This window comes from Danio rerio, chromosome 14 (genome assembly GCF_049306965.1).
Source record: "Danio rerio strain Tuebingen ecotype United States chromosome 14, GRCz12tu, whole genome shotgun sequence".
Taxonomy (NCBI): Eukaryota; Metazoa; Chordata; class Actinopteri; order Cypriniformes; family Danionidae; genus Danio; species Danio rerio.
Window position 1 is genome coordinate 41,001,093 of NC_133189.1, and position 10,298 is coordinate 41,011,390.

Here is a 10,298-nt window from a genome sequence, read left to right on the forward strand (position 1 = left end):
TCAACACACCTGCCTGGATGTTTATAGTATAGAAAGAGCTTGATTAACTGGTTCAGGTGTGTCTAATTGGGGTTCAAACTATGCAAAATATGCAGGACAATGTGCCACCAGGACCAGGTTTGAGCACCCCTGTACTATATAGAACGTACTTTTCTAACAGTTGTGTAGTAAATTCTAATTCAGATGTAGTATTGTACATACTCGAGTAAGAGATTTCAGATGCAGCCTAAGACTTACAGAAAATAAAAAGTTGCTATTGCTTGTTGCTTGGGCAATATAGATAGGAATTATACTCTCATTCTGGCTTAATAATCAAAGAACTTTCCTGCCGTGCCATGGCTGCAGCAGGCAAAATTAGATTATAGCATGACTGGCATACACTCCCTTTGTAAGCCAGTTGTCCATTATTAAACGTTACCTACGTAGCTATTTTCAGGTGCTGCATAATATCATTGTGCCTGCTACAGACATAGTTCCCTTGACTTATTACAACAAAATGAGAGTAAAGTTCCTAGCAATATAGTCCTAAAAATAGCAGCTTCTTGTCATCTAAAAACTGTAAATGGAAGTAAATTTTTATTGTTTACATTCATAAATACAACAGAACAACGTGTTTTGGTAAAATAAAAAAACAAAAGCAGTTTTTTTTGTCATGATTCTAATGCTAGAATTCATTGGTGATTCGAAATATAAAATTCAATTCTAAGTTGGGCAAACAATTTGGAGAAATTGATGTTTCCCCACTCAATTGCATGTCTGAGTAGCCTTTCAAAGGTGGCCCACGAGTTGCCTTAAGGGAACTTTGATAAAAAGGACACGATCATGAAGATTATGTCACATCCCTAGTTGGGAAATTGAACTCTAGCCCTCCCTCTCTGCCAAATCCACAGGTGCCATTGAAACTGTGAGCTAATATCTGGATCTGACTAACATGATTTCAGTGATCAGGCCAGTAGTTTTGGCTCACCTGCATGCCTTTAGACTGAAGCTTCATGCCAAAGTAGACGTCTAAATTGACTAAAATGAGCAGACACATCCCTGGTGAATGAGAGCTCAAGATAAAGTAGCAAGACACTTGGATCATTGCAGGTAAATAACACCAAACAGAAATTTGAAGTGAGAATTAGACAGACTGGTATAATTTTATCAACACGTTAAATGTAGTTCCTCTGTTAGTAAGAAGTACCAGTTTGCTAAAAATCAAATCCCCCTTTTCTATAGTTATTTCCCAGAGCGAAGTGCTACAGGTTGCACATTACTATCACAAATAATTCTCCCTTTTTAGTTGTTGTTTATTAGCTTGCATGTTGTTTATTTATGCTTAGAGTATACAGAATAGAGTAATTCCTCATGCTATATATCATTATACATCTGTCATATACCATACTTAAACTCCACTACTGCGTCTACTACCTTACTATTAATAAGAAGTAAATTAGGAGTTTAAGTAAAGTTAGGAGTGATTGCACTGTATGTTAAGTATGTGAACTTACATTGTACCTACCCAAGAAATTAATAGTTTATTTAAATTAACTAGGCATCATGGTGGCACACAGCAATAAGGTCACTGGTTTGAGACTCAGCTGGGTCAGTTGGTATTTCTGTGTGGAATTTCCATGTTCTTCTTGTGTTTGCGTGGGTTTGCTCTGGGTGCTCCGATTTCCCCAACAGTCCAAAGACATGTTGTGTATGTGAATTGGATCAACTAAATTGGGCGTAGTGTGCGTGTGTGTGGGTGTTTCTCAGTACTGGCTTGGGGCTGAAAGGGCAGCTGCTGCGTAAAACACATGCTATAATTGTTGGTAGTTCATTCCTCTGTGGCAACCCCTGATAAATAAGGAACTAAGACGATGGAAAATGAATGAATGAATATATTGGGTATAGGTTTACTCATTATCAGCCAATGGGTTATTACCCGTTTTATGGACTACTATAAGTACATGGGATTACGCCAATGATTCTCCATTGTCCCTCTTTGCATATACACTATATAGTACTACATATAAGGTCATGAAAGATGACACTGAGATTTTTGTTTTAGATTCATTGAAATTGACTGATTCATATGAAATATAGAGGCATATGATGAATATAACATCATTTAGTGGGTTCAAGTGAAACTTTATGTATGTGTGTGTGTGGAAACACATTCACAGTGTCATTTCAGGGGGTGACAGATACATACAATTATTGTTTGTTTTGTTGACTTTTGCTTAATTAGGCACATATTTTTGTTAGAACCTGTAATTTAGTTTGAAATTGCCGTTCAAACTTTTAAATCATAATTAATTTCCTTTTTCTTTTGCACACTGGCCTTCAGAAATTAAAATATGTACCTATTAAAATAAAAAAAGTTGTATTATTGTTATTATTTAATTGTAGAAATATTTTAGATTTATTAACCAGCATAAAGACATCCAATTATGTCCATGGACGATATTGTTTGTCAACTCAACACTGGTTTGTTACAACGCAAAAAAATGTGTGTATGACTAAAATGGATTTTGAAATAATGTGTTTTAAACAGAACTTTTAATATAGATTTTACTACAGCAATGCCAGGCAAAAATTTAGAAAATTACCTTTAATCTAGAATAACTGTCTGTTTCAATAGTTAGTGTGAGTTTCTCAATCTGATCACAAGTGTACAATGGTTAATACTGAAGAAAAACCCATGCTTTTCTCTGACCCATTTCTTGAAATGTTTGCTTATGATTTGCAGACATTTTGAAAGATACATCAATATTTCCTAGCTAAAATGCTGATTTACTTTCTACAGACAGGGTTAAATTCTAAAATGATTGTGAAAGCTGACCTGCTCTTTTATTTAGAATCTAAGAATAGCATTAATGTCATTAAGGCACAGTTGTTCCTGAAAGCGTCTTGGGGGCCACTTGCATGGAACAAATTCAGTTTGAACAACCCCTACCTCTACCCCTCAAATAAATGTGCTCTGACAATAACAATTTGCCTTGTGTGTTGATACTGCAGGCCCATGTTTAACATTCCTGCCCTGAGTACTCATATATATAGGGCTCTATTTCAGGAACAGCATCCTTGCACAGGCACAACACACCAAAAGCAGACTTACAATTGACATCAATTATAGTAAGATTCAATGTGTTGTGTTCTTTTATCACAGACATTGTTTCTCAAATGTTTCACACATACAGTTTCTTATTTTGACTCATCTGTTTGATACTTCACTCTAAAAAATTACAAGGGTTGACCATATAAGACAGACATCCAAAATTGGGACAAGATCGGGAAAGCCTGGTTCATGTCAATGGTCAATAACTGCCCCAATTTTGTAGTAAAAATACATAAAATAAATACTCAGTCAGAGTCAATGGCTCAAACATGTGAATAAATTATAGCTCATTTTTTAGAAGTCACTTTAACTATATTTCAAGAGTTCACACTTATACTAACTGCAGGTTTGGCATGCTGTCCCAGGACAGAACCTTGAACTCTGAGATACTACCGCCTGGTCATATAGCATAGAAGGGGGTCCGAGATCAGGTCTTGAGAGCTCTCACTGGCAAAGGAGGAATGAGGCATTCTTCAAAAATGAAGATAAGGGAAGACAAAATGGGATATTTATTGTAGGCTTGGATTCATCTAATTGGTTTAACGATGATTGTTGATGCAGAACTAGCTGCGATCAATCATAGTACGTGATCCTCTTGAAATCAGTTTATAAAACTTCATTTAATGTGTCATTATTATAGAATGCTGGGTTGTTTCAGATCAAATTTAAACAAACACTCAATTTTAAATACCTATAAAATTATCATCATCATCATTACTGATGTTTTTATTTTCTATACTTTGATTACTAATATATTATTATTTTTTTTAGTTTATTTATTTAATTATTTTATTTTATTTGAAGTGTTGGGTCAGGGGTATTTATATTGCATATTTCAGACATCTTCACTTGTAAATCCATCGACAAATTAGGTGAAAAAAATGAGCATTCAAAATGTACCTATTTTAACAGGTCTTCAGTTGAAAAATGGAAAATCTAATATGTAAATATTTCTCTTTCACTCAAAAATACATTTTCTTTCCAGAGGAATCTGTTTCCTGTGTGTGTGCATTGGTTTTGGTGGTTTACAAGAACTGAAATACATATAATGTATGTGTCATAATTCAAAATGCGTAGAAATCACCCTTAAAGGTCTTCTGAAATTCTAAATTTGCCACAGGTGTCCTTGGTTGGGATTTAGGAAAAGGGTGGTGTAGGGCCGTATATGAGCAGTTTTATGGTTTAAAATACATTAAGCCTACAAGTGCTCATAAACCTCATAATACCAACCTGTGTATCTAAGTGTGTGCATTCGTTTAGTATTGTTATTAAAATTCTTATCAGACACAGAAAAAAAGAGAAACATTAATATAATAAACTCTATATTCATACAGTATATTCACATATCTAAATGTCTCCATACAAATGTTTATATTCTAATAAATCTTTTCAGGCATTTACTAAAGGAAAATAATTTTGCATGTGATTGCCACATGTCATGGAGTCTGTGCAAAAACAAACAGCCACACCCTGATCCCTCATGATGATGATGCTTTTCTGGGAAGGTGGTGGGAGAGAGAAAAAGAGAGAGAAAGAGAGAGACAGACCACCGCCAAGTGTGCGTATGTGTGTGTTCATATGTTCATACGTGTTAATGTGTGATGCATAGGCAATGAGCATGGGTTTTTGGAGGGGAAATCCAAAGTTAATGAGCGATACTTTAACACCCAATCCCCCTTCTGGCTAATCATGTTCCTGTCTGGATTAAATGCATGAATCCAAACAGCCCTCCAATACATGCATCCTCCCTGTTTTTGCGCTGCAGGCCCAGATGAAAAAACACACAACAGATGGCATAGCGGCCTCTACAAGGGCATCTAGCCGTCTACATGCAGTTAGTTGGCACTGGAAAGCATTGCACAAAATGTGTTTCGGTGCATTGTGAATCTGAGGCGCTGCCATCTCCTGCTCGATTGTAGCTCCGGCTGACTTGTTGCCATGGAAACTCGCTTTAGATGTTGCCTGTCGAGGCGGCAGCGCAAGCACACATACATGTACTGTATGCACAGAGCACACAATGAGCAGAGAGCAGCGAACGCCATGTTTTATATGCAAGTTCAGGCAAAATCAGCCTCCACAGGGATATAGTGTGCTTCACGGCAGGGTCTTGTATCACTCTAAAGGAGTTTAATGTATGATAATGCCTGAATTACTCTACATTACAGTCCAATGTGGGAGAAAACAACTGTGGTGCATAGCAATGTCAAATTTTGAGCTGTTAATATATCAGATTTTTTCTGTTAAATATAGCTGAACTGTACAGCACCTGTGCATCACTGGTATATTTGAACACAACAAATAAACGTCAACTATAGTTTAAAGGGAATATCAGAGAGGCTGAAACTAATTCTATCACTCTATAATCTGTAAATAATCCAAGTCTGATTGTCGATGAAAGATAAATATGTGCTGATACTGTATAAACAGAGTTAAAGGCAAATATATTTTTATTCCGCTTTAGTTAAGCCTTTAAATCACAATTTAAGCAAGTATCTGGCAAAATAACTAGTAAATAAAACTTATGAATCACAATTTAAGCTAGTATCTTGCAAAATAACTAGTAAATAAACTTATGAATCACAATTTAAGCTAGTATCTTGCAAAATAACTAGTAAATAAAACTTATGAATCACAATTTAAGCTAGTATCTTGCAAAATAACTAGTAAATAAAACTTATGAATCACAATTTAAGCTAGTATCTTGCAAAATAACTAGTAAATAAAACTTATGAATCACAATTTAAGCTAGTATCTTGCAAAATAACTAGTAAATAAAACTTATGAATCACAATTTAAGCTAGTATATTGCAATATAACTAGTAAAATATAGTGTAAAAATGCTGGGTTCCATTTGATCGATTTGTATTGTAATAATATGAAGGAAATAAGTTAACTTATCAGTTTTTTACTAATTTAAGTAGATTGAACATAAAACAATTAAGTTATTTGCCCCCCAAATAACTCAAGAATTATGTTGTTTCAGCTCATTTTTAATAAGAAGTTTGAACAAACAGAAAACTACATTTTTGAGTGTATTATGTGCTGACATCATGGTAAAGACAAAAAATCTTTTAGAAATTAGTTATTAAATATTTGATAAATCATTAATATTTTGCTTAAAGGCTGATTTTTGTGCCTTCGACTATACTGTACACTCACTGGCCACTTTATTAGGTACACGTCCAACTGCTAGTTAACACAAATTTATAATCAGCCAATTACATGGCAGCAACTCAATGCATTTAGACATGGTCAAGACAATCTGTGGCAGTTCAAACAGCATCAGAATGGGGAAGAAAGGTGATTTAGATGACTTCAAATGTGGCATGGTTGTTGCTGCCAGACGGGCTGGTCTGAGTATTTTAGAAACTGCTGATCTACTGGGATTTTCATGCACAACCATCTCTAGGGTTTACAGAGAATGCTCTGAAAAAGAGAAAATATCCAGTGAGCGGCAGATCTGTGGGCGCAAATGCCCTGTTGATGCTAGAAGGTAACAAGAGAATGGGCAGACTGGTTCAAACTGATAAGAAGGTGACAGTAACTCAAATAACCACTTGTTACAACTGAGGTATGCAGAAGAGCATTTCTGAACACACAACACATCTACAGCAGAGGAGACCACACCGTGTGCCACTCCTGTCAGCTAACAACAGGAAACTGAGGCTACAATTCTGTGTCAAAGCCACAGCCTACCTGGGTATTGTTCCATCTTCTGATGGCTACTTCCAGCAGGATGATGCACCATGTTATAAAGCGCGAATCATCTCAGACTGGTTTCTTGAACATGAAACTCAGTTCACTGTACTTAAATGGCCTCCACAATCACCAGACCTCAATCTAATTGAGCACCTTTGGGATGTGGTGGAACTAGAGACTTGCATTATGGATGTGCAGCTGACAAATTTGCAGCAACTGCGTGATCTTATCATGTCAATATGGACCAAAATCTCTGAGAAATATTTCCAGGACCTTGTTAAATCTATGCCACGAAGGATTAAGGCAGTTCTGAAGGCAAAAGAGCATTACAAGTAAGCTGTACCTAATAAAGTGGCCGGTGAGTGTATATTCATATATTTATATACTATTGGTGGATTTTATTTCTGCATGAATTCCACTACTAAACATAATTGTTTTAAAAGTAAAGTTCAAATAATGGACTCAGATGGGTAAAAAAAATACATTTGATCAATTAACCACCCCGGAGGTCTGTGTTTAAAATGAAACAAATTTCTCAATGAAGAAAATGAATGGGGTTTTTCTTCTGGAACCTGACTGCTGCGCTCCATTTACCGTCATGTTGTTACAAACCAGTATGACCTCATTTATTCTGAAGTACACAAAGTAATATATTTTCCAAATATCTTTTGTTTCACATAAAAAAGGAAGTCATGCAGGTTTGAGGTGAATTATCCCTCAGAAAAATCCCTTAGAAAAGTAAATGACACTTTAGATTAATGCAGTTTCCTACTTTTATTTCCTTTTATTACTAACCATAAAAAAATATGTCAAATCAGTGACAGGTCACATCGATTTTAATAACATCTTGATTGATTGGATGACTGCATTGAGGGTCATACTATTCACACCTCATGGCATTTTGTTCCACACAAAGCCTATTATTTGGTTTTGCAAATGTACAATTTAGTAAAAAAAAAAAAATTTAAAAAAACATGTAATAGGGAGGAGGGTAAGGAAAAAAGAGGGAGCGTGAGACAGACGAGGTGGTCTGAAAAAGTTATTTTCTGGGCACGGTCATGAAAAGCAGTATGCTTGCTTTAGATATCCATGGCAACCTTATGCTATGAATTGAGTCTGAAAGATGCATGGAAACACAACAGCTACTCTCTTTATGTCTGACAGTGGCAGCGACTGTGTGAGAGTGAATGAGACTGTGTGATACTATGTGCTTCTGTGTGTACTAGAGAAAACGGAGTAAAAGAGGCAGAGGGGGTAAACAGGGACTTGGGCAGCTTGCCGAAAACCTGCCTGTCTCACAGTGAGTTCGCTAAATGAATGTCTAATTTGCAGCAGGCCTTGGGAAGAGCGGTAAAGAGAAACATGCTGCGCCTTTCAAAGAAAACACAGCCATCTCAATGCAGAGAGATACCACAGATTCAACAACAGCTGCTGGGGTTAACCAATAAATGCTGAATTTATGATTGGAGAAGTTTTTATTGCTTTTCCAAAAGACAATCAAACATCATGCTTGTTTAATTGCTATTTTATGATGCCAGCTCCAGTTCGGTACAAAAAGATGGCATTTAAAAACAATGTGATTTATTTTTATTCCATTAAGTATAATAGGTGTATCTGCTTAGATTTAAAAAAGGTACTCTGTTTTGACTTTCTATCTACACCGAGTTTTGTTTTTATCATGGGAAAGGGGCTTTTGAAGATGCTATCCAAACATGTGTTGACTGGAAAAAAGATCATGTTTTTTCATTCATTTTTTTAATTTTCCTTTGCCTAGTCTCTATTTCACAGGTTGCCACAGTGGAATGAGCTGCCAACTATTCCAGCTTATGTCTTACACAGCAGATGCCCAGCCGCAACCCAGTATTGGGAACTAATTCACACTTACTAGTTATACACTATGGACAATTTAGTTTAATCAATTCACTTATAGTGCATGTCTTTGGACTGTGAGGGAAACCGGAGCACCCGTAGGAAACCCATGCGAACATGGGGAGAACATGCAAACTCCAATGTTTTTTCCTAAACATGAAAAAAAAATTATCTGTTTAGTCTGTTTAGTCACTTGATTCCTAATGTACAGTACCACAAAATATCACTGTTTATAATAGTACGCTCTTTCCATGCTTTCGATTTGTTGCTTATAATAAAATATGTTTTATACAGTCCTCTAGAGATCCTCTATCCCTATTAGACTCTAGCAATTACTGACCAGCAATTACTGTCAATTACTTGTGTGTTTCCCCCACAAGTCCAAAGATATGCGGTACAGGTGAATTGAATAAACTGAATTGGGTGTAGTGTATGTGTGTTTATGAGTGTGTATGGATGTTTCCCAGTGATGGGTTGCAGCTGGAAGGGCATCGGCTGCATAAAGCATATGCTGTATAAGTTGCCGGTTCATTCCACTGTGGTGACCCCTGATTATAAAGGGACTAAGCCAAAAAGAACATGAATAAATGAATGAATGAATAAATGAATGAGCCTGTAAGATTGTAGTGCCTCTGACATTTCTGTGAAAGAGAAACTTCTGAAAATGTCTAAAACAGGGTTCCCACGCTTTCATGGACACCAGATTCAAGGACTTTTAATGCACCATTAATTTTTAAATCAAGCACCTTTGGAATTCATACCCCAGCTTATCTAGCTCCATTTAGGTCCTTACTGTACTTAATTCAATTACATTTAATATTTACGTTAAACATGTCTGAGATATTTTTTAAAAAGTTAGAGCATTTAAAAGCCTTGAACAAAAAAAATTATCCAATTTGTTGAATTCAATGCTGGTGATATTCAAATATTATTAAATGTTTAAAATATTAGAAAATTAAAGATTGATCAGATGTGCCTTATTTGTCAGTGTTATTGTACAAGACTTAAACTAAAGATTGTTTATTTAAGAATTTGTCATTTCTTTCATTCTGTATTTGACAATTAAGTACAACAATTTATTTGGTGAAATAAAACTATGAACTAAATTTAATTCAAGCAACTTCAAGGACCTGTGTTTGTTTAAAGTATTTTCCAGGCCTTTAATCCATGTCTGAAATTCAAGTACTTATAAGTACTTTCAAGAAGCTTGAGAACGCTGCTGAAAACTTCAAAGAGAGCTTTTTATGAATTGTTTTTCCAACATTCATAGTCTTATGTAGAAACAGACAAATGACACAAAACAGCTCTAAACCAAGACACCGTGTCCCAACTACTTGTGTTGCGATGCTGTAACATGATAAAAGCTATCTTTTCCAAGTTAGAATGAGTTTTGTTTCCTAACCATCCACAGCAGTGACATGCACAATTACTATTTAAGAAATACTTTCTATTTATGTGAAGTTGCACAGAACAGCATAAACAATGACAATGATCCCCTCAGGTACACCTCATGTGCTTTATTCAGTGTTAAATGCCATAAATGTGAGTTTTACGTGACATTTATTACCATACTACTGAAAGCAGAAGCAGATAGTTCACCTCAGATCTTGAAAATAAAACGGTTTGTAAATGAAAGTTA